General features: G+C 43.5%; 1 protein-coding gene across 5 annotated transcripts in view; it reads left to right on the top strand.

Annotated features, from left to right (window-relative positions):
• Positions 1-24,731, top strand: part of CMC1 (C-X9-C motif containing 1) — a 223,076-nt gene that overhangs the window by 124,496 nt on the left and 73,849 nt on the right. The window lies entirely within an intron of this gene.

Below are 24,731 nucleotides of genomic sequence, written 5' to 3' on the forward strand. Positions count from 1 at the left end.
CAGAGGAATAAACATGTAATAGGTCATTAATTTTGCACCCTTTTTACGGCCACTCATAGTGAGGGCCTTAAAGTTACGGGACATAAATACAGAACTTCAAAAGAAAACATTTGAAAATAAGAAAACTACAGTCAAAACCACTAACTGATATTTAATATAAGCTCTTATTTTGGTCAACAGCTTTATTTTTCACTTTGGTATTTTCTAATTTTTTATATTCCGTTACCTCTGCTTTGTAGTGAAAGTGTAGACATTCCAAATTTTAAAAAAATTAAACTTGTTGTTCTTAATTGTGTACATAATATTTTTGTGTTCAGATATTTGTTTGTAAAACATATTTTATTGCATTCACATAAATACATGTGTGGTACTGCTTCTCTTGAAATTGGAGATGGGTGTTGTAGCTTAACAAATGATGTTTGTTCCACCATATTTCACATGTACAACATTTATTACTAACCTGAGAGCTTCTCTGCATGTTTCTTAATCACATTGTTGGTATTGAAGGCACAGGAGCTCTATTTTATCAGTGACCACTATAACTGAAGATTTGACACAAAAATCTAGATCTTCTGAAAGTCCATTAAATATTGTTTCAAATTGTGGTCAATTTTGAGCATTTCACGTCTGTTAAGTAAATATCTGCAGAGAGCCAGCTGATAACTGATTTAATCAATTCCTTATTCCCATTCAGATTACATTGCTCGCTACTGAGTAATACATTGCAATACATTGCAAGCAATTATAGAGACTGCACATAGGGTATTGGTCTTTAGTTAGTTTGTTAAAATCTTTTGCTAAAACAGAATTACATCTCTTCTGACTTATGAAAACTATAGTTAGTACTATTTCTGCAGATTCGGCCCAACTCCCCTCCGTTAATATTTTCTGCTTTCTAGGATGGGACTTTTGGATGTTTGAACCACTAACTAGCCATATGTTTCCTACAAGATTTATTTGTAACAATGGCATTTTTTGTTATAAAAATAAGAGGCGCTAACATACCAGCTATTCTGACAAATTCCAAATCCGAACCAGGTCGTCCATGTTTCATGTTCACATGATCTGCTATTTGATATATTACCATGCAATCAGCCATGCAAGGTCCTTCTCACACCAACCTGACAGAAGATTGGTATAAGAGGTCCCCATGTCAGTGCTATATATCTGTTGGTAGGTACCATTTTTTAACTCTTAACATGTAGTCCTCCAGGCGGACTATAATAATGTGCATCAGCAGAGTGTTGTAATAGTATGCTTGGTATGATTGTATTAAACATTCTACTGTTAAAATCCCCTTGTCAAAGGAAGTAGACTTATACAGGCTTTAGTTGAAAGTACCTAAAATGTAGTCTATATGCCTATTTCCAAGGGATGTCCTAAAATATATTAAGACTGCCCCTTCAATCCTTGACACAGCAAGTTAGCTGACAAATTCCAGCAAGAAAGGGTGAGCATCTTTAGAAACAAATTCTGAGAGAGTCACAGCCAGCAATAATGGTTCTGCCTAAAGCAGGTAAATGAATTTGTATATTGAATGGGGCAGATACATAAATGGCTGGATTTGTCCTGTTTAGACATTTAAATTAATCATGATTAATGAGGTGAAATTGATCCAGTCCTCCAGTAAAATATCTAAGTTAGTTATAGAGTAAGGAGGGGATTGCTATGCAATTTAATACATTTTAAAGTATCAGAAAGTTGTCTTTGTGCTTCATTGCATTTGTTTTTGATGATGCGAATGACACCACTGGCACCCTGATCCTCCACATGAGAATGTTAAAATCTTTCTCTGATTTTTAAAAACTAATTTTTGAGCTGGCACCCATTTATATCATTCTTCTAATAACCTGCCATTCTTCTAAGTTTTCTAATTTTTTTTACTACTTTAGCAAAAAGATTTATGCATAACCTTCCAAAGCATGTTCTCTAAATAGATGTTAAAAAGACCAACTCATATACTGTTTACAAAATAAGCATAAGAACTTGTGTGGTTCTAATTTTTGTAATGGGTAAAAGATTAGCATCTAAAACTATATGGGAAACGTGCATGTACAACCTCTAAGGCGTTTTGCAATCTAAAAAAGGCACGTTTAAATAAATTGATAGACAGATTTGAAAATGTTCAACTGTTATGCTACACTAAAAAATAGGCCCAGATTGAGCATGTATTCTTCCAATTTGGTTCTTGTCTTTGAACAGATTAACCACTAACAGAATTTTTTGTGATTCAGTGTCCTAGCATGTGTTCTGCTGGCCCATGTCTTGACCACCTTTTTGTCACCTGGTGAATTTTTTTTTTTGCAAAACTCAACACTTTCCCATGCCTTTCAGAGCTTTCAATATTTGAATGTCAAATATGTTTATGTAAACTTTTGTGAAAAATTTTCGCATGAGCAAATATACACCCAGCTGCTAATTATCCAACACTGCAGACTGCTAGCCCAATGCAGTTGTAATTGCCAGACTTCAATACAAGCTACCTAATTATCCCAAGCATTTATGCAGAAACTCTAGCAAGCTCAAAACAGAGCCACTTTGTTTTGAGAAAAAGCATGTATCCACTTTGAGATCCCAACATTCCTGGCACTCCACTAACTAGCTTTCCAAACTAAGCAACTCAGTTTCTTAGTTTGGAAAGCAGCCATATTTAAAAGTTCCCAACTACTTATCAAACCACTTCCAATTGCATCAATTTGCCAGTTCCTCCACCGCCGACTTGAAGGACTCTGCTTCAGATTTGGACGCAGATCACTAATATTATCCGGAGAAAAACTATGGAACAACCTGCCCAAGGACCTGAGACGAATGTTATCTGTATTTGTAACCATCACCCGCAATTGTATCCTGGTGCTGAGCAGGTGTTTGTGCCTGGCACTGCCTGTAGTAGGTTGGTTAATTGAAAATCCATATCTTCAGCTTCTTGCAGAATTCAAGAAGAGAAGAATAGAGGAGGCAGCTCTGTGAAGTGAAAGGCCGTTCCACACTTTAGGAGCGATGTAAGAGAACGCCTGTCCTCCTGATATGGTTCTGTTAATGCTTGGGATGTGTTTGAGTAGGAGTCCTGCGGAGTGGAGGTGTCTGGCTGGTTGACGGAACGCCATGCGACTGTTCAGGTAGGTGGGCCTAAGTAGTGTAGTGCTTTGAATAGGTGTGTGAGGAGTTTGATAGGAGCACATTTGTGTATCTGATGTATTCTTTTTTGGCTTCAAGAAAGAAGAAGAGCGCTAGATTGTGAGATTAATTCATTTTAGCCAGAAAAGATTTGCATAGACTCCGAAATATTGCCTTACCTTAATCAATGTATGAGAGCACCAATGCTTGGATCACGATCCTAAAATATTGTTTTAGTATGAAGGGTTTGAGAATGTTTAATTGTTAGATGGGACATATGTAGCTCCTTTGTGTGCAGTTTGTGTAACAGCTTGAATATGATGATGATTCCAGATGATTTTGTCTGAGGAAATGACATAAGGGAGATTCCAAGAAGAATTCAGTCCTTCAGCCATTTTTGGATTTGGGTGAGGAGTTGTTGGTGTGAAGCAAGAGAAATTCTGCTTTCTCAGATGAAGCTTATAAGAGAAAGTCTATTCAAGGTGTATCATGCTCCAGTAAGTAATGATATTACTCCTGGATAACCTTAGCTGGAACAGTGTGTCATCTGTGTACTAATGAATAGAGACACCATTGACTACAAGTACATGTTGAAATAAGTTTGGGATTAGATGGATACTTATGGTGCTCTGTAAAGTGAATGATGTTGTTTTCCCGAATTCCATTCTATTCAAGAGTTATCTACTAATGACTTTGTCTCGCACTACCTGTCTAGGGTTACATTCAAGAGGGCAGATTGCTGTTGGAAGCACTCTTTAAACTTTGCTCTTTAGCAGTTTGTCATAGGCTTATTTGTGACAATTCAAATGATCTGAAGTTCGGGCCCCTGCCGATTCAGAAGGTCATGTCAGACTTTTTGGGTAAAGAGTTAGTGTGCAATATACAGAGCTTGTTTGTAAAAGGATGGCTTTCTTCTGTAATGACCATGGCTTAGTTAATGCTTGGTAAGCTTCTGTATGTTTGGATGAATGTGTTGATCAGAAAGACCCACCAGAGCTCGAACACACGGACTATTCAGCTGGCACATCGTATGGATCCGTAGCAGACTTTAAGGATTGAATGCTGATTTGTGGCAGATAAAATGCTTTTGTAGAAACTGTATGCAAGGTTCTCAGCTTGGAGATCATTTGACCTCCTAATAATAGGCCACTGGGACAGTCAAGACCAGGTTGTTTTCAAGCTCAGAGTTTGATAGAGCAACAGTCTTTCAAGAGAATACTGTGGTACTGCCTAATTATAATTCAGAATCTTAAGTTGCTCGAAGTGTTTTCCTGTTCAGGTATTTAGAAAGGTGTGGTATTGACTTACTTGGCACGTAGTCAGATAATACAAAATATCACTCTCCCACACGGTGGCTCAAACACGACGAAGCAATACATATAACGCAACACCACCTAAAAAGGGGTTTCACTTTATAAAATGGAGCACACCAAAGACTGGTTTTCAGAATTAGGCTTGGGGTATTATTTATGCAATGCTCTCTAACAGAAAGGCTTTCCCAGATGTCAAATGAATAACATTCAAATGTATACATATATATTATATATTATATATATAGGCAATATTAACACACTTGGCAAATGCAACTGTTAAGTGCATGTATAATAATAAACACAAGAATAAGCAAGTTATACTAGATGTCCTGCAAGAAATCAGAAAGATATATACACTAAATACATCAAATGATTACTTTGGATGTCCATTCTGACTCACTCATCCATCACAAAGAAAACACCTCAGATGATTATAGCCACTGGGAACTGAATATGCTGCACTCAAACAGCCATGCATCACAGTGGCAACAATCGGCAACAAATCACCTCACCTGATCATTCACTTGATGTCCTTGCCAACTCGAGCTGGAGGAGCCCGTTGACAGCCAGGCAGGACTCAAATCCCAGATTCTTTTTGTGACGACACTTCTGCCCCACAAATGAGCTCCCACTGGCTGCCAAGATCCACCGCCTTTAATATCTTTTACCCAACCTAAGGCGAAGGTTCTAGAAATCTTGCCACCTTTCTTCTGTTACGAAAAACTGAGCTGACCGTACTGGTCTGTGTCAAGGTCAAGACAGAAGCTGGCCAGGCCCCTGTATTTTGACTCCGAGACAGAGCTGTACATTCCACACATTTCTCTGGCCACAATCTCTGCTCTGAAAGGCACCAAGGACACTTCCCACACATTATCCCAGCGAAGCTTATGAAAGCCTCTATCCAGCAGAAAACAAAACAACCGTGAAAGTGGATAAACAACTTGAACAAACTGGAGGCCTACCTGTGGGCAGAGAGCTCTTGCAAGACAGAGTCAGGATTCAAGATGACATGAGGGCATGTCAAAGCCAATAGTAAGAACTCCATAATACTTCCCAGTGTACAACACAGTGCATATTTGTGCACCACTGCCTATAGCATCACACACGTCATCTGTCAATGTACAACACAATGCACATTTGTGCACCACTGCTCATAACACTGCACTTCCGAGACCAGAAAGTACATTCGCTCTCGCTCTCTCTCGCTCTCTCGCTCTCTCTCGCTCTCTCGCTCTCTCTCGCTCTCTCTCGCTCTCTCTCGCTCTCACTCACTCACTCACTCACTCACTCATGCACATCCCACATGTTTTGTTCTTGGCAAGCTTTTCTACTCTGTGACAGCTCCCACTTTGCTAAAACTACGAGATTACACTAGAGAAATCCTCATGGAAAACCAGGCATATGCTGGGGGAAAATAAAATAAAACACCAAAAGTCAATTAAAATGATGTGTCGCCATCATGTGGTGTCAAACCATAAGAGTGTCTCTAGCACTACATTCCACTCCATGACTTGGACTATCATAACATACATATGTCAAAAAATTAACTTCTTAAGTGAAAACACAAATATAAATGCAGCACACATTAAAACAGTGACATTATAAATGCATGCATGTTCATTTAAAATAGCTCATGCATGTCTGATAATAACTTGGCTTTAGGAATAAATGGAACATAATACTTCATACTCAGCTTCAGGAATATGATGAATACACAAAATGAATGCACAAATAGAATCAAACATGTTAACTCATTGGCTAATTCTGGAACTTCTACTATTGAAGGTGCCAAACGTATATATTTTGCTCAAAAGAAAAATGTCAAAATCTTTTTTTTTTTTGTGTTAAACTGAACAGCATTTCTGAATGTTCTTCTGTGTGAAAGACATACAGCCTTCTTGCTTCAAAATTATATCTTTTAGCTTTTTACTTCGTTTTCATTATCATTACAAGCAGCTTTGCTAGGTAAGTTCATCTAGTTAAAATTTAGCCAAAGGATGTCAGCAACTATGTCGAACAATGAGCATCTACATGATACAGAGTAGCTGCGCTTTGCAGTAAAATTTGCCACATTTCCCTGTCCACTTCACTGGGGAGTCATGTGCCTCAGGCACCTCAAACACCACCCCTGAACTTTCTACTGGGATCTGCACCAACTGTTCATGAAAAACTGCAGTTTCTATTCATACTGTATTTTTATCTACCAAGACCAGCGATTGGTGCGGTAATCATGTTTTATGGCTATGGGTTTGGGCAAGCTGACGCTTGAAGGGTAATGGATTTTGTTCCTGGAAGGCATTATTGAGTGACAGTCATATTCTAGCAGGAGGGTGGTACAGGGCAGATTTACTCTCTGGAGAATAGCAGATTTTTTGCTGTTATTCCACGATTTGGTAATAGTGTTTCCACAACCAGTAATCATGACATTATCACACATTTATAGATAAATGTGCAAGCGCTGTTCCTGTCTGTATTTCCACAAATGTTGGTGTAAAGTTAGCACCAGCTTTTTGCTTTTATGCTGTTATGAATAGGCTCCGAATGCAGTATTTTTCTATAAGTGCATAGTTATGTTGAATACACTGAAAACCACTTGCCACAAATTTCACCAGATTTTTTAAAAGCTTCCAAGAAACACTAAATAAGCAACAAAGTAGAATATTCATGAATGTCAAAATACACCAAATATTAGTGCATAAGTATTTAAGGTTGTTTTTCTGTTATAATAGCCTAACTGTGTAAGGTAAGCTTACCCTTTTAGATCTGGCTTGAGAGTACAACTTCCTGGGTGGCTTATTTTTGCCAGTTCTTTAGAATATGCATAAAGTGTGCTTTGGCTTGGCTCTACCCAGAGGAGTATTGCTCTTTTCACCTCATGCTATCAGCCGTCAATGTATTATTCCGCCTACCAGGAACTGCTTCCATTAGAATGAATGAGGGACTATTCTAAATCTGAAAATAAACTCAACTATGCTGTTAGGCACAGTCAGTTATTTTTTTTCCTATAAGTACTCTATGCAGAAAGCTGTATTTGTTACTTTTTTGGGCAAGCCAGTAGGGCACACTTTAATGTGATAAGCAACATTTGTACTAAGAATGCATGCAAACAACTTTTGTGAATACCTGTGTTTACATCTGGTAGTACATTAGTACCATGCCTACTGGCTTTAATAATACTTGTTGTTCACCTGTATCCTGATGAAATAAATGCTATCAGGTACTCGCTGTCGAGCTCTTTCATCTTTTCACTGCCACCTCTTCACTTTGCCGATGCTTGTCAATCTCATGTGGATGGTCACCTAGAGGCTCGGGCAATGTGGTTTCATTGATACTTCTAATGCTGCCATGTGGGTGTGCCACTCCTGGCTCTCTAGTTTATTGTATTTAGTGGTTTCACTCTAGTATTTGCCCCACAGGCTCCATCTTTTTATGTAGATTGTTTTGACTGAGGACTCTGTAAATGGGTAACAAAGCAAGCTTTACTGCATGTACTGGGAATATAAGCCTTAGCCTATGTTTTTGGATAGATTTGTCTTCCTCAGTGTGGATCTCTTCGGAGAGAAGTCTAAAATGCTGAAGCAAGCACCTACAAGGGTTAAATAACCTGACTAATATGTTTTAAGCTGTGCTGTGTGGATTGGTGGACCTGTTTTTCGTGCTTTTGGCGCCTATCTGAAATCAGATATAAGGTTAGCTGGAGAAGATGGTAGCATCTCAAGCCATGCTGGCAGTCCACTTGTGAAATGAAAACCATGCAGCTTCTATTGACTAATTTAAATCTGCAGCTTACTAATGTGGTACTCAATTTTAATCTCATTTAAAAAATATATATATTTTATCAGAAGTTGGAAGTGCAGGGAAGGAAAATATTAACCTTTTTGACCAATAATTAGCTTCCTTTGGATCCTGACTTCTGTCTAGGTGACCTATTTACAAATGTATTAGCATTATCCGACAGTGGAGCACGGGCCCCAATTGTGAACGTTAATTCATGTGGTTTGAATAATGCTAAAAAAAAAAAAAGTTTAGAAGGGTTGTCATTTCCTCTACTGCGATCTAAGATCAAAGTCATGCAACAGGTAAAAAGGATTCTAGAACAGAGTATGGGGGTTTCAGAATTGTATCAACAATACTTACAAATTACGAATGTCTTGAAGAAAATACTCATATTGATTCCTGTAGTTCATGTGGCCTATTCCGAACTGACTACTGCACTGCAGTCACTGATATTTGCACATTGACCAATTGCATAGTTTCCTGTATGCGCTCATCTTTCTTGCTTTTCTACTAATCGTCACAATTTCTTATACCTACAATAAGTGAAAATGGACTCCTTTTAAAGTACTATGGTATTTACCATTTCGCTGGTTTCTGGTTGTTATAAAGTGGTAAATTAGTAGTTATCTTGTAACATTTTTTAAGCATTTAATACATTGATGGTGGTGCTAAAAATCACAGCGATCGGGTTAATAAGTACTTTGCAGCCGATAGTGATCTGTGAATGACTCCCATGGCTATAGCCAACACAAGTAAACAAATCTTTGATTATTATATCTCTTTTGAGCAGTTCAGAGTTTGAAGATTGCATGAATCGATGAAACCGGGAACTGTTGGAATCCTGTTTACTTGTTTGGCAAATCCTTACAGTGCTGTTCAGTACACTGCACTGACCTTAATTGACGATTTAACCTGACTTGTTTTTTGCTTACAAATTAGCTATTTTTCATTTTCTTCTTTGATGTCTCCCTCCAAACAAGGAGTTTGCTGTTCTACGGGTAGCAAGCCCTTTACCTAATTTATGCTGTGCAGTTTTCCATAACCATCCATCTGAAACCTCGATGTCTCTGTGCCGTGAAGCGCACATCTTGGGTTTAGGAGGCTTCATTTAGCGTTCCAGGCAAAGGTGTGGGCAGCCCTTTCCCTGAGGACCTTGGCAGTGTGACAGAAAAGCAGATGGCGGCCATGTGAACGCAAAGCTTCCTTGGTTAAGTAAGACCGCTTGTGGATTCCATTACCAGGTTGGACGCGTAGCCTGAGGTGAGAAGAGCCGACGCTCCCCCATTTATGTGTTGTCGTGAGAAATAAAAATCTACAATGTTTTGGGGTTGTCTTTTCACCTTGGTTGATAGCATCCAGACATGGCTTGGCTTTGCCTCATGTATCCCAAATTAGGCGTCATGCCTAATCCTGCATAGTTTGCATACATTTCAATTTGGTGAAATGTAGTTAACTCGCACGTATTGTCTGCTGCTCTTCGGATCAGTATTAATTAATGCTAATGCTGTCTCGAGCTGCCTCGTTTTCTACCATTGCCTCTTGATGAATTTTTGAACATTGACACCTTCGTAAATGAGCCATGGGTCTTGAAGGAACACCGAAGCATCTATCTCCTCAACAAATGATCATTTGAGATCAGATGGGGGCACCGCCACAACCTGCAGCCCCCCAACAGCTGCCAATAAATCCCACATTGAGAAAGCCGCAGGCCCCAAACTCTGGCAGAGCCGGCCCATGCCTCCATTGATCCGCTTCTGGCCGCTTGCGCCTAAGCCTGTCATCTCATTAAGGAAGGAAATGCTAACATGCTGGGATGTGTTCTGCGGCAAACACCTAGCTGTTCTGGCTGGTAATAGCCCTTCAAACAAAACATGTAAAGCATAATGTAGGAGGAAAGTTGTCTTTTTTTTCGTGTCACCTCAACCCAGCTGATCAGAAGAATTAGGTCAGGCTGCCGGCTGCACCATTACAACCACACGGATTTCTTTCCCTTCAAGGCACTGGAACAGCTTTCAGGGGGACAAAAGAGGAATGAAATCACTTTCAATGAAAGAAAGAAGCTCTCATTAGAGCCACCAACAGCCGGTATTGACAGCCATACTTGCTATTAACGAAGAGCATTTAACTAAGAGTTTGCCTGTTGGAACCCTGGACTTGATCTAATTTGCTGGCATTAATTAGTTTCCTTAGAGCGCAGACACTTGGAGCTCACAGCTATAGATTGCGGAGGGCTAATTAGGTGGGAGCATTGAACAGGACGGGTAAGGCATTAACCTTCAGCCGGGACCAGCTGGGACTCCGGTGAAGACCTCGCTCCAAATGGCACCTATTCACGGGCGGGGGGCCCTAATGAATATCAATGTCTGCGCGGGGGCCACAATTCTCTGTGGCCTGGTTTATAATCTAATCATTAACACACACTCTCACTCTTATCTTCACCATTGCCCAAAGTAATGGACGTGCACGGCACGAGACTGACGCACGGGCGCGTCCTGCGTAGAGGGAGGTTCCACTTCCTTCAGTGTGGGCCTCCATTTCTGTTCTCCAAAAGCGTGCGTTTCGATGCACCCCTTGTCTTCTTCCAGACCTTGTTTCGTAACCACAGGTGACCGCTTAACTCGTTAAATCCGTCAGTTTAAGTAATTCTGCGCCCTGGGAGTTGTCACCCCTGCGTGAACAGTGGTAATCAATAGACTGATTATGCGTCAGTGGTCTGTCCCAGTTTTAACAATTAAAGAAGGCGTGGAGCCGAGAGCCTGGTGCTAGAATGTGTTTTCTCTGCTCACCCGTGACTCCTCTGCAGACGTACAATAATTGGGGGCCCTTTGTTTGAGACTCTAAGGGCCCCTCGGTGGACCAGCCGTCTCAAAACCTGGTTCATGTCTGCATTACCCCGCTGGTCAAGAGATGCCGAATTGTCGCTCTCTTTATGGGGGTGTCAGGAAAAATGGTATGCCAATAAAGTCAATTTACATAATAAAAAATTGTATTTTTTGTTATACCTTTGTTACATACTGGGTTGTTTTAAACGGGGCTGTGGCACAAAGACGGTTTGTACAGAATGTGTCGGTCAACAAGAGACGGGCGAAGCCGCCAGAAAAATCCACGGTAGGCTTGCCCGTGTATCTCAGTGGCCTGACATCCCGGGAAGCGACGACAGCGCACCTGGCAGGCAGAACCCCCCCCCCCCCCCCCCACCATTTCCGGTGCCGCTTTAATGCTCGAGAAAGAGCACTATTCGCGACCAGGAGAGGGCGCCCTTGCTGCTATTCATGCCCATGTGTGAAGCAGGGCCACGCAGATGAGGTGGAAACGTGGTGGAGGTGCAGGAGCATGGGGGCAGGATCAGCCCAGCACTGGCCCCAAAGCTCTGCATCCATTGAGTCCATTGTTGAGGCAAGGACCAGTGATATCCACAGAAGCACACATAGGCTATCTATCCTTGAGTGGGAAGACATGCTGCAGGAGCATGGGTGCAGGTTCAGCCCAGCACAGGCCCAAAAGCTCTGCATACATATTGTTGGGGCAAGGCCCAGTGATGTCCACAGAAGCACACATAGGCTATCTATCCGTGAGCGGGAAGACATGCTGGAGGAGCACCTGGACAGGTTCAACACAGCTCTATCCCCAAAGCTGTGCTTTCATTCAGTTCATTGTTGAGGCTTGAATCGATGGCCTGCGATAGCTACAGAATCTGACCACCATTCAGGCAATCCTTCAGCAGGGAGACCTGCTTCAGGAGCACATGGGCAGATTCAGCACATTACCAACTCCAGTCCATTGTTGAGGCAAGGGCCAGTGATAGCCACAGAAGCACAAATAGGCTATCTATCCGTGAGCGAGAAAACATTCTGCAGGAGCATGGGTGACGTTCAGCTCAGTACTGGCTCTAAAGTTCTGTATACACTCCAACCAATTTGGTGGCAAAGGCCCTAGATGCCTACAGAAATAGGCTTTGTATGGCGAGCACACAGGCCACCCATTAACACAATCACGCAGTAGAAGCATGTGGACCAATTCTAGCACAGTACTAGTCCCAAAGGTTTTAAATGCTCTGTCCTTCTTCAGCACATAGCAAACCACCGTCTCTTCCAAGAAATCCTTGGGAGTGCGCTCCCCAAGCAAGCCGCCAGTACCAGGAGCAGCAACCCAGTCATCCTGCACCCGTAGCGTGGCTGGACCCTCAGCCGCAGCACACAATCCGCTCTTCCTCGTACACTGGTAACCGCACCACCCACAGGATAGCACCTTCACCCAAGACCCCGTATTGGCCGAGGGTGGGCAGGGCGATGGTGTCCTAGTGCAGTGCGTCTGAGGGAGACAAGTAGTGGCTTCACCCACTTCATAGCTAAGTAGCCCTGGTACTAGGGGTAAGTGGCATGTCCAAGATAAATCAATCTGTGAAATCGAGGAGCTAGGACTTCAACTCAGCTCTCTAACCTAGGCTAAATCTCAGTCAGATCTGTATTAAATCCACTATGTATCAGTGGCTGCTAATCAAACGGGCGTTTGCCCCAGAAACGTGAACATTAGTCGGGACAAACTGGACCCGTCTTTTAGGTTAACCTTATTTATTTATTTGTTTATTTTATAATTTTATATAGCGCTGAATCACCCCTAGGGGTATCTCTGCGCTTGTAACAGATATACTACCCTATCAAACAAGTTAGAAAAGATAAGTCTTCATCAGCTTTCTAAACTGGAGAAGGGTCATTTCAGCGCGAAGGTATTGAGGAAGGCTGTTCTAAAAACTCGGAGCGAGGTAAGAAAAAGCCTTACCTCCAGTTCGTGCCTTCTTAATTCTGGGAATCGAAGTCTTTTAGATCCAGATCTGAGTGAGCATCCAGGAGTGTAGTTATTAAGTTACCTGGCCAGATAAGATTCCCAATGTGTTCGAGGTAAAATCTTGTAAAATTCAGGAGTGGATTGCATAATTCATTTTTTTTTTTTTTTTGCTCATTGGTCCACTTCGGAGAGTGTGGAAAAAACGTTCAATTTCAACGTACATTCGTTTTCCATGATCTTCAAGTGGAATTGGGTGCAAATTGCAAGCCCTCTAATTACATCATTTCGTACTAAGAGTAATTAGCACGTGTGCTGTCTGCAGCCATGATAGCAAGGCTGGACAGGCCATACTGAGCATCGGGTGTTTCCGGGAGACTGGAAGGGTGGGGCCGGTTTTTCAGTGGTGGGGGACAGTTTTGTTAGGGGGGGGGGGCGGTTATCCAGTAACAAAAGCAACAAGTCAGCGTTTCCAGCTTCCTGGGGTCAGGCAGTGCTTCCCCAAGGGCTGGTCCGAGAAGATTGCCAGGCCTGGTTTGGATTCCCAGTCCGGCCTTGCATGAAAGCACCTGTATGAATATATGTATATATATATATATATGTGTGTGTGTGTGTGTGTCTGTCTGTGTCTGTGTGTGTGTCTGTGTGTGTGTGTCTGTGTGTGTCTGTGTCTGTGTCTGTGTGTGTGTGTCTGTGTGTGTCTGTGTCTGTGTGTGTCTGTGTCTGTGTCTGTGTGTGTGTCTGTGTGTGTCTGTGTGTGTCTGTGTGTCTGTGTCTGTGTGTCTGTGTGTGTGTGTCTGTGTGTGTGTCTGTGTGTGTGTCTGTGTGTGTCTGTGTGTGTCTGTGTGTGTCTGTGTGTGTCTGTGTGTGTCTGTGTGTGTCTGTGTGTGTCTGTGTGTGTCTGTGTGTGTCTGTGTGTGTGTCTGTGTGTGTCTGTGTCTGTGTCTGTGTGTGTCTGTCTGTGTCTGTGTGTCTGTGTGTGTGTCTGTGTGTCTGTGTGTCTGTGTCTGTGTGTCTGTGTGTGTCTGTGTCTGTGTCTGTGTGTCTGTGTGTCTGTGTCTGTGTGTCTGTGTGTCTGTGTCTGTGTGTCTGTGTCTGTGTGTCTGTGTCTGTGTGTTCCCAATGCAAGCGCCAAGATGCCCGTAGGGTGATAGCTGCGCTCTATAAGTACCTCAATCAATCAATCAATCAATCTGTGTGTGTGTGTGTGTGTGTCTGTGTGTGTGTCTGTGTGTGTGTCTGTGTGTGTGTGTGTGTGTGTGTGTGTGTGTCTGTGTGTGTGTGTGTGTGTGTGTGTCTGTGTGTGTGTGTGTCTGTGTGTGTGTGTCTGTGTGTCTGTGTCTGTGTGTGTCTGTGTCTGTGTGTGTCTGTGTGTGTCTGTGTGTGTCTGTGTGTGTGTGTCTGTGTGTGTCTGTGTGTGTCTGTGTCTGTGTGTGTCTGTGTCTGTGTGTGTCTGTGTCTGTGTGTGTCTGTGTCTGTGTGTGTCTGTGTCTGTGTGTGTCTGTGTCTGTGTCTGTGTGTGTCTGTGTCTGTGTGTGTCTGTGTGTGTGTCTGTGTGTGTCTGTGTGTGTGTCTGTGTGTGTGTCTGTGTGTCTGTGTGTCTGTGTGTCTGTGTGTGTGTCTGTGTGTGTGTCTGTGTGTGTGTCTGTGTGTGTGTGTGTCTGTGTGTGTGTCTGTGTGTGTCTGTGTGTGTCTGTGTGTGTCTGTGTGTGTCTGTGTGTGTGTGTCTGTGTGTGTGTGTGTGTGTGTGTCTGTCTTTCCGTCTTTCCCAGACGTTTTAACCCACAGGCAAAGTGAGCAATTGCCCGTGGCCCTCTCTCTACCCAGGTTCATCTTAAGCTTTCTTGGTGACTCAGGAAAGACTTATTTCATATATAATTAGTCTGTTGGGCATAATGTTTCATTTAGAAACTTCGAATGTGCGCGATTGCCCTAAAGCATCTTGGCGCTAGCAGAGTTATCCGTCCAGCCTCAAAACCATCAATAACCGAACACTATGAGCAACCACGCTATAAAGAAGGAGAAAATAACCAATTTTTTGAATGCTTCCGAAAGCATGTGGGCTTGAATGATCAGGAAATTGGTAATAAAATTCAAAAATTTTCCAAACAGGGGCCCCCAAAGTATATCTTGCACGGGGGCCTAAAAATCCTCAAGATGACACTGTGTATATTGGTTTACTGTGGATACATCAATGACACAGGAGGGTGAGTGCGTGTGCGCTAATCACTAATGCGGTGAGCTCCCTGCATCTTGACAGCCTCGCCTCCCTCCAGCGAGCCCACGGCAGACCGACTGATGTAAACATAACGCGCGAACACTGCAAGAGGCCAACAATTAGAAAGGCGCAGAGTGTGTGCCAACGTGTTGATGAACTTTCGCCCCTAGTTAAGAAGGGCCTGGATGGCTCAATGCTGCGCTTCCTCTGTAAACAGTTTGTGAAGTAGGCGCGCAGCGAGCGGCTCTCTGAAGCTGCAAAATAACAAGTCACTTCATTAATTTGTTCTTTTGAGTAAAGCTTGGGAGTGTTGGTGGGCCCGGGACACATTCCCTTCAGGGGTGACACAAGTTAGCCACCGAGCCCTTTCAGCGTCTCCTGTGTAAATGAACTGCTGGATGTTTCCTTTCCCTGTCGGCGTGATAAGATGTGAAGGAGACACTCCAGTAGAGCTGGTCCAGTGCGCCTCTGCCTCATGTAGCTGCTGTGGGCAGTACAGCAAAGTCAAGTGCTCACGCAAAAGGGGAAGAGCAAAGTTAACCCAGCAGTTCTAAGGAGCCATACATTTGAATGAGTAAGTGGAGGGTATAGTTGGCAGGATAACAAGGGCAGGGACAATTTCAGCCACATTGGCAGTCGATCACATGCAGAAAATGTCACAGTAGATTTCCTAGAAGGGCAGTAATGCCACGCACTGTCCAGGCAGCATTAGTCAGTCTAGAACACCAAGGTGTGGTGCCCAAACCCCTGAGACAGACGAGAGAGCATAGTCTGGCACAGTTACAGGATTAGGGAGAATGCTTGGCCAGTGGCCGAGAATCAACTGTCTATCACAGTTGTCTTCACACTTTTGTGTGCCAAGAAGTGCTTGTTAGATTTATTTGCGATTTCTGTCTTTTTGAGTACAGGAAGAATCTTTCGAGGCTCCTGGTGTCATGTAGAAGGAAGATTAGAGTTAGAGATCCGAGGAGTGTAGAAGAGATTAGCGTCAAGTATAATTCAGTAGTTCTGTGCTATAACCGAGGAGGACCACCATGAGTCAGAAAAGATGGAATACTGGTTTCCTATTATCATGATCTTTGTTTCATCTGCATTTAGTTTAAAGTAATTATTGGACATCCATGAGGCAATATCCTAGAAAGAGTTCTCAAAAGCCTTTTGATACTAATTTATGTCAGAATAAAGGTGTATGTTAAGCACAGACTGATTGCCATCATCATAGGTAAAGAAGGAGGTGGTGTTACTCACAAACAGCTGAACAAGAGGGCACATGTACAGGTTAAAAAGAGTGGGGATGAGTGCTGAGTGTTTGGGGACCCTTCTTGTTCTAGCGCAAAGTAAAATGTGTATGGCAGGAGAATGACTGCTTGTCTGTATGTGAAAATGGATGGAAGTCAAGAACGTTCACGGTCTCTGTCGGAACCCCTTTAAGAGTGCCACTGGGCAAGCAGGAGCTACTGGGCTCAACCTTGGCGGTTGAGTCCTTTTACTCCTGACCTCCAAGGCCTGACCTACTCTGGATCCTGAGCAACTGGAACAAGTACCACTTCAGCACTTAACTCTCTGTGGTAGCGTGGGTTGAGCAGTCCAAGGCATCTCTGGTGGAAGGGGATAGATTCAGCGTGATAGACAAGCATCCACTTAAAAGCACTTTCAATAGCAGCAACAAGGGATTGTCCAGTCAGATGCTGTCTTTAATGACAAAGGTAGTATTTATATACGACCACAACGTAAAATACCGCGTACACAAACAATATACACTGCACCCTGCAGTCAGGGATAACTGTGTTTTAAGTGGTCGTCTGAGCCCCACTTCCCTCTCATTAGTGGTAATGGTTATCTCCATACACTACAGGCAACATTCAGGTTAGGCCCCACTAACCGTCCGAGTCTCAAGATTTTCACTCAGAATCAGTTAGAAAAGTCAAAAGTGTTACAGCGCTGAAGTGCTATCTGGTCGACAATTTCCTCCGTGGCACTTCTGGCCCTTTGCTCAGTCTTATCTGCACCAGCAGGGATTGTCCAACAAGTCTCCCCAAGAGCATCTCTCTTGCGGATTCTGCGGCTGAACAGTAAGTTCTCTTTTGTTTTCCCTACAGATAGAAGGGGGGCAGAATATGGGCAGCTTTTGGCTCCGATCCTCAGTTGGGGCTTGGGCCCGTGTGAGTCACCACAGCTTCACGGTGGCGCCCTCTGGCATACACCGTCACTGACTTACACACTGCTTGCGGGCGATGACCCTATCGGCATGGCAGATTATACGGCAGCCCCCTTTGAAATACGGGTTCAATGACTTTCCCACAACAAACGGACATTGGCTTGATTGGCACGGCAGTCCTCTCTGAAAACCTCGCTACTGGCAACCACTCGCCAGGATCCCTCACTGGACCTCGCTTCTGCTAGCGATCTCTTCCTCACGGTGAACCCTGGTCTTGGCAAAGAGGCAGGCCTTGGTTCTCCAGGCTCTGGACATGTGGTCTTGCATTTCCCTGGGTGATGTCACCTCACCCAGCAGTGAGACTGGCAGGCCTAAACCCCTAGTCCTGGTTATAGGCAGAAGTCTTGCAGAGCTTCTCATCCTCACATAGCCCAACTGCCTGCTTGAGAATTGATAATTTTGACGGCTTTAAGGCCCACTTCTTCTAGTCCATTTCTCAGAAATCAAATGTGATTTAGGGTCAGTGTCTTTTAAGTTTGTGTTGGGGGGTCTGCTTCCTTTTGAAGTGCCTACTCATCTGCCATGTCCTTCCTCCAGGAAGCAGTCTGTCACAGTAGGGGTGTCTCAAAATCTGATAGCCCCTCAACACAGGCCATGGGATGGGAGTGACTAGAGGTTCACATCTAGATGTCAGCCACAGTTATATGTGCATACAAAAAGGCACCCCAGTGCCCAATTCCTGCTCTTTATGATTGTCTTATCAGCCCAGTCTCTTTCCTAAGATGTTTCCAGGCCCCTTTGAAATGTGCTAGATGGCAGGCTCTCCTTTCAGTGTGTGTGTGTCCCACCAAGCTCACAGGAATACAGCAATCTACTCTGGACTTAATAGAGATCAAAATGCTACCTTAACAAATGAATTCCGAGCAAGAGGCCCTTCTTATAAGTATTTCAATGAAATTAGCATCCATAAGTTGCATATTGATTTACAGGTCACCTGGCCACCCCTGGTCCACTATTACATTCCTATCTGAAGAGCTACCAGCCTTAACTATTGATGGAAAAAATGCGGAGCTCTCAGAGGATGTAAGCCAATACCTTGAGTCCTCCTTAACTAACTCCACTAATTTCATAAATAACCTTCCTCACTCCTTGCTTTCCTGGTGTAAAGGTTGTCAATACAGGAAATCTGCACACACACAAAGAAGGTTTTAATGCAAGCTAAAAAAAAAACTTAAACAAGAAGGCAGCAAGCCAAAAGGAAATGAAAGAGAGACTGCTTCACCTCAGAAAAGAAGTTGTACCACTCTGAAAGGCTGTCATAAAAAGCTAAGAAAATGACCTATGAAAGGATTTGTAGTTCCAACTTTTCTGAAGAACTCTTTCACATTGTCTCTGAACTCCAATACCCAGCAACCATAACATTGGAAATACCACCATCACAAGTCTTGTGACAATATTGCATTTTTTTCTCACAGAAAATTTCTACTATCTGGCACTCTATAATTAACGGTACAGTTTTCGTGCCCGCTTCACCATTTAAATCTATTTTCTAGATTAGGAGCTGTCTAGACCCCTTTACATAAACTATACTAGAAGAACTCTTGCAGACCATAATTAAACAGCCGCAGTTCAGGTTCCCCAAAGGATCCTGTCCCTCAAGCCATCTAAATCTGCAAGTGGCAGCCTCCAGACTTAACAACTCCTTAAAAGATGCATATTTCTAGACCGTTGGAAGATAGACTTGGTGAGACCCACTGCTACAGGAACCCACCACAGGTGTCAACTACATGAATAACCTTAGACCCATCTCATTGTTCCTCCACAGGGGCCAACAACCGAATGGACACACAGGCTACCATCTCCGTCTTAGCAGTGAGCTGATGGTCATATCTGCCATCAATGATTTTTTGCAAGCGTGTTTTTAAAGCACTAACTGGCATGCTAGTCCTCTAAGTGGCCACATTGTATACCAGTGACCACAAAATCCTAATTAAGATGCTGGAACCATTTGGTATCACCAAGAACGGTTCTGAAGTGGATAACCTCTTTAATTTTCAGATGATCACTAGAGGTCATTCTTCCCCTATACTCTTCGCAGGCACACCACATTGACTGTGGAATCCCGCAACAGTCACTCTTTTCACCCATTCTATTCATCATATATGCAGCCTCTTTCTAAATTGCCCCAGCAAGTAGAGATTACTTTTAGGGGTATGCTTGTGATACTCGATTTATCGATAACCTTCATATTACGCAAACGTCTCCGAGTCTCCCAGTGAAAAGATGAGGCCTTTAACTGAGACCCTCACCATTGGTGGAGTACAGGTGGCCAATAACTTCCTCGAAGTAAAGTCGACCAAAACGAGATCTTAATTACCTTCACTTATTTGGTCATGGAATGGAACCCAACCTTATTACCAGTTATAGTGGAAAGCCATTAGATGATTCAACAGTGATGCAAAATTTTGAAGTCCTCTTGGGCAGTACTCTCGCCATCGCTTTCTAGAAATAGGTTCTCCCCTTCATTAATCCCGCTTTGTATAAGCCATTACTGAATCCTGTCATTCAGTACCATCCTGATTTCTCTAATTAAATCTGCCCTGAATCTCCAGGCAAAATCTTATGTCGGCTGCAGCTTGCAGAATTAACTTACAGAATGCTGCGGCATGAGTGCATACAAGGACTGCCAAGAGATCACATGTCGCTAATTGTAATCTGTACACAGGCTACCCATTTCTCTGATACCCTTTGAGGCTCTAAAACATTGTCCATAAACCTTACTCTTTAATTTACTGTACTTTCCGTCCAATACATTTTTCTTTTATCAATCAAGCTTCCTCAGATCAGCAAAACAATTCTTGCTTGCCTCCCTTAGAACAAGAATAGACACTTATGAAGACTGTGCTTTTTCTACATCATCCGTTAAATTGTGAAACTCCCTTCCTCCGAGTTTGTGAGCAGAAATAAATCTACTCTTTTTTTTAGACACTGCCTGAAAACCTAAATCCTGTTTTTTCCCTGGTCACTGTTAGTTTTTAAGGTTTTATCTTCCTAAAGCGCCAACAAGCATCTGCATACAAGCAGTCTCCAAAATGAGTATAAGCTAGCATAACGAGTACCCCCTCATTTGCCTAGACCTTTGTTCCAAGGCCCCTATGAGTCCGCTCTGCTAGTCAATGCTGCAGGGAGGACATTAGCCAATGACCTCTACTCCGACTCATAGCCCACACACCCCTTGAACACCTCCTTGTCAAATGTAAGACAGCCTAACTATATTATAAACTTTGTGCTTCCAGTTTAAATTTATTCATAAGCACCGCTCCTTTTCCCAGTCCTCTTGGACTTTACGCTGAGCAACTTTGCACCTCCCTGGGAATGTTGCCGCACCCACCATGGTGGGCATGTCCACTAGTTTAAAGACTTCCTGTTTGTGGAGGAGGGTACTCCATCTAAAAATCATGTGGTGGTTAGGATTGCATGTCCGTAGGTAAACTCTACAACCTATACAGCAAAAACGTACCTAGACCTAGTATCATTGTGGTTAGATGTTTAACGGACATCTGGAATTTGACCACTTACCAGCTGGACTTTTGTAGCTCCTTGATTTGTGCAAAGAGTAGAGTAATATGCAGAATAGTATCACCCACACTATTTAAATTCCCACCTGTGCTAGCCCGGCAAACTATGGATGAAACCATGTCCATAACTTGATAGTCCTTAGCTATCCAGCTGCACCTATCACTTTAGATGTGCTGATGCGATGAGGAGCAGTTGTATAAAACCATTGTACACTATTTCCGTATCTTCCAGCAAGTTAGGGTAAATCAGTGTTGAATAGAGAAAATGTGTCCTTAATAAATGCCTGCTACACAGTAGCGCATTCAGTGGGGTCATATGCAGTTTTGCAAGTAGGCATACTGTCCAATTAGCTGTAATAGACTCGTGGTTTCAGTACCACTCAAGGGTTGATATGAATACTGCCTGAAAATTATGCTGTGTATTATGAGAGCTGTGTTTTTCATGGATACTTCCAACTGTAGTCTCATAACCTTTGGAATAACCCCAAGTGCCGATCTGGAGATTCTCCAGTATTGAATCTTTCATAGATTAACATGCTTGTATCTTCCCCGTCGTCATGGCGCGAATCTCACGGTAAATGAATAACAATAGCAGTAAAAGAAAAAACTGCATAGAAACCCATAGGGAAGTAAAGAGTTTGGTAGCCTATTATCATTATTATGTGGTCCAAATGCCAGTCAATCAGCTGCCAACCATGACATCACACTCCCCAGCAGAGCCACCATACCTCAGATTTCCAACCTCCGTAGTGTGAGGAGGAGTCTCCCTGAGCCTTGCTCAGTTTGTTCCCTGGTGAATTTTTTAACTTTCTTGCTGCAGTCTTTCAACTGGATTTGAGGTATTTTTTACTTCTCTTGTCACAAAATGTCTGAAGGCTCTGAAAAGAGGCTTTTCAGACCTTGCAGGTCCTGTGGGAAGGCCAGATTATATTCTGAAGACCCCCACAAAGACTGTTTGTATTGCCTTCATCCCAAGCATGTGCCTAAAGAGTGCAAGCATTGTCGAACCTTCTCTGCAAAAACTCCTAAGGATAGAGAGGCTTGTTTACTGTTGTGGCTTCAGAAAAAGAAGGCCACCTCAGAGACTGATTCAGAGGATGATTGTAAGGCACGCTCCTCTAAAAAACGTAAAACAGAACCTTCTGAGGAGAAAGCGGATCCGAAAAAGCAGAAGATAAAAGACAAGGAGTCATCTTCCTCTTCTCTACCTCATACGCCTCTTAAAAAGCCCTCAGAAATGAGAGCTGTGTCGTCGACACCGTCGACTAAGACTGCAGCATCTCTGGCGCTTGTGACTACGAAGACGTCGACGACCTCATCGTCAATGACAACGATCACGAAGACTACCGCGTCGTAGACATCTGTGAAGACGACGCCTTCGAAGACAGGATCGTCGACGACCATGCTGGTTTCTCCGTCGACGATCTCGTCGACAGCAGCTCTGTCGACGACGACTTTCAAGTCCCCTACGGCAAGATCGCGGACGACGATCTCTATAAAAAGGTTTCCACCGTCGACGGGCAAGAACAACACGGAATTTACCTCATGGACAAAAATCTCACCGCTTCCTTCTTCAAATCTACTGAATATACAAGAGTCGGTAGATGAAGGACCATATGGAGTGGCCTATAGCCCATCACAATTGCAGATTAAAAGCCAGGATACAGATGAGGACGAAGGTCAAGAAATACAAGGAGAATTCTCTTTTAAAGACCGCCCAGTATCCGGTTCCAATAGATATGAGTCTTTCCAACAATGGTATGATTATGAGGAGGAAGAAGACACCAATCCTAATGTGAGAGAAGAGACAGTCTATGCCTCTTTCGCTAGTGTCTGACTTACGACAAATGATTAACTATTATCGTTGTTTCCCGGATGCTAACGCCCTGACCACAGACACCTCTGGTGGGTCGCAATCTGCGGCCCAGCCTTCGGTGGTTCAGCCTCCACCATCGGTCCAGAAACTGCGCACCCCTCCAATAATTACAATCAGAGATGACTTCGCAGAAAGTGATGAGGAAGAACAACCAGAAGAAGGGGATCTTCAGGAGAATCCAGGGGGAGACGAATGGGATCAATATATCTTGCCTACTACTCAGTCGCCATCCCTGGCAAACTCCCCTCCGGAGGACATCTGAGGATTCCACGACATCATGGAAAAGGCCTCCGAGAGGTTTGCTCTTCCTCTGCCAGTACAGGAAACGGATTGTTTCCTCTACGACTTCAAAGAATCATCCAGGAAGTCTATCAGTAAAATTCCAATAATCAGTCATATCTGGGACAAGGGTTTAAAGATCATGAAGAAGTCCGCCTCGGTTGTAGCCTCGGTACTAAGTCAAACACGGGCAGTATTTACAATTCGCGGTGGCAGGGCGCCACTACCAGTTCAAGGTGTTACCCTTTGGCCTCAGGTCCGCGCCAAGGATGTTCACAAAATGCATGGCGCCAGTTTCAGCGTACTTAAGACAACAAGGCCACCAGATATGTCTGTATCTGGACGATTGGCTAATAAAGGGTGCATCATACCAAAACACCCTGCACTCCCTACAATGCTGCATGGACCTCTTCAAAGACCTGGGCCTACGGATCAATACAGAAAAATCTTCTCTCATTCCAGCGCAGTCTCTTCAATTCTTGGGAGCCAGGCTCCAGACGAAGGAAGCAAAAGCGTATCCTTCAAAAGAACGTATTCAAAAAATCTTAAGTCTGGCGTCACAATTACAAACAAAAAGGTCCACTTCAGTGAGAATCATTAAATCATTATTGGGGAAGATGTCTTCCTGCATCCCATTAGCTCCCAGTTGCCGGCTACACATGTGGCCCCTTCAAGAATTACTCGACTTGCAATGGGTGCAATGCCAAGGGTCCTTCGAGGATTGAATTATTATCACTCCGCAAATACAGGCAGCACTGTCATGGTGGAGGATCAGAAAGAACTTATCAAAGGGTCTGCTCTTCGAACCTCAATGTACCAGTTATGTCATGATGACAGACGCATCACTCCAACGTTGGGGAGCACACCTCCAAGAACTCGAAATACAAGGCTATTGGTCCACTCAAGAAGCTTAGCTACATATCAACTTGTTAGAGCTGAAAGCAGTGTTCTTGGGCCTACAGGCTTAACTTCCCAGGATCCATGATCCGCCGGTACTGGTCAGAACAGACAGTTCGACGACTGTGTTTTATCTGCTAAAACAAGGGGGTACAAGATCAAAGCCCTTATCGGCACAAGCTCAAGAGATTTGGAACTGGCTCCTGCTGCACAACATCTCTCTGCAGGTTCAACACGTTCCGGGAGTGCACAACACAAGGGCAGACATACTAAGCAGATCAGCCAGTGTTTCCCACGAATGGGAATTAGCTCAAGATCAACTCCTGAGAATATTTCGCCTATGGGGCACTCCATCTCTGGATCTGTTTGCAAACCAACACAACAAGAAATGCAAACATTTTGCAAGCAGATTCCCTCAAGCGAGATCTTGGGGAAATGCACTACATCTCCGCTGGACAGGAATGTTTGCTTACGCATTCCCTCCATTCCCTCTGATACCAAAGGTATTACGGAAAATGAGGTCGGAACCGTGCCACTTGATTCTAATAGCCCCGGCATGGCCGAGACAATTCTGGTTTTCGGAGCTCCTCCAGTTGTCGGTGGCTACCAGAGTGCAGTTTCCTCTGAGTCCAGATCTAATTTCAATGAATGAAGGACAAGTTCTTCACCCACAGTTGACATCACTGAACTTGTCAGCCTGGAACCTCATGAGCATGAATTTTGTTCCTTAAATATCTCT

The sequence above is a fragment of the Triturus cristatus genome, chromosome 10, assembly GCF_964204655.1.
Source record: "Triturus cristatus chromosome 10, aTriCri1.1, whole genome shotgun sequence".
Classification (NCBI taxonomy): Eukaryota; Metazoa; Chordata; class Amphibia; order Caudata; family Salamandridae; genus Triturus; species Triturus cristatus.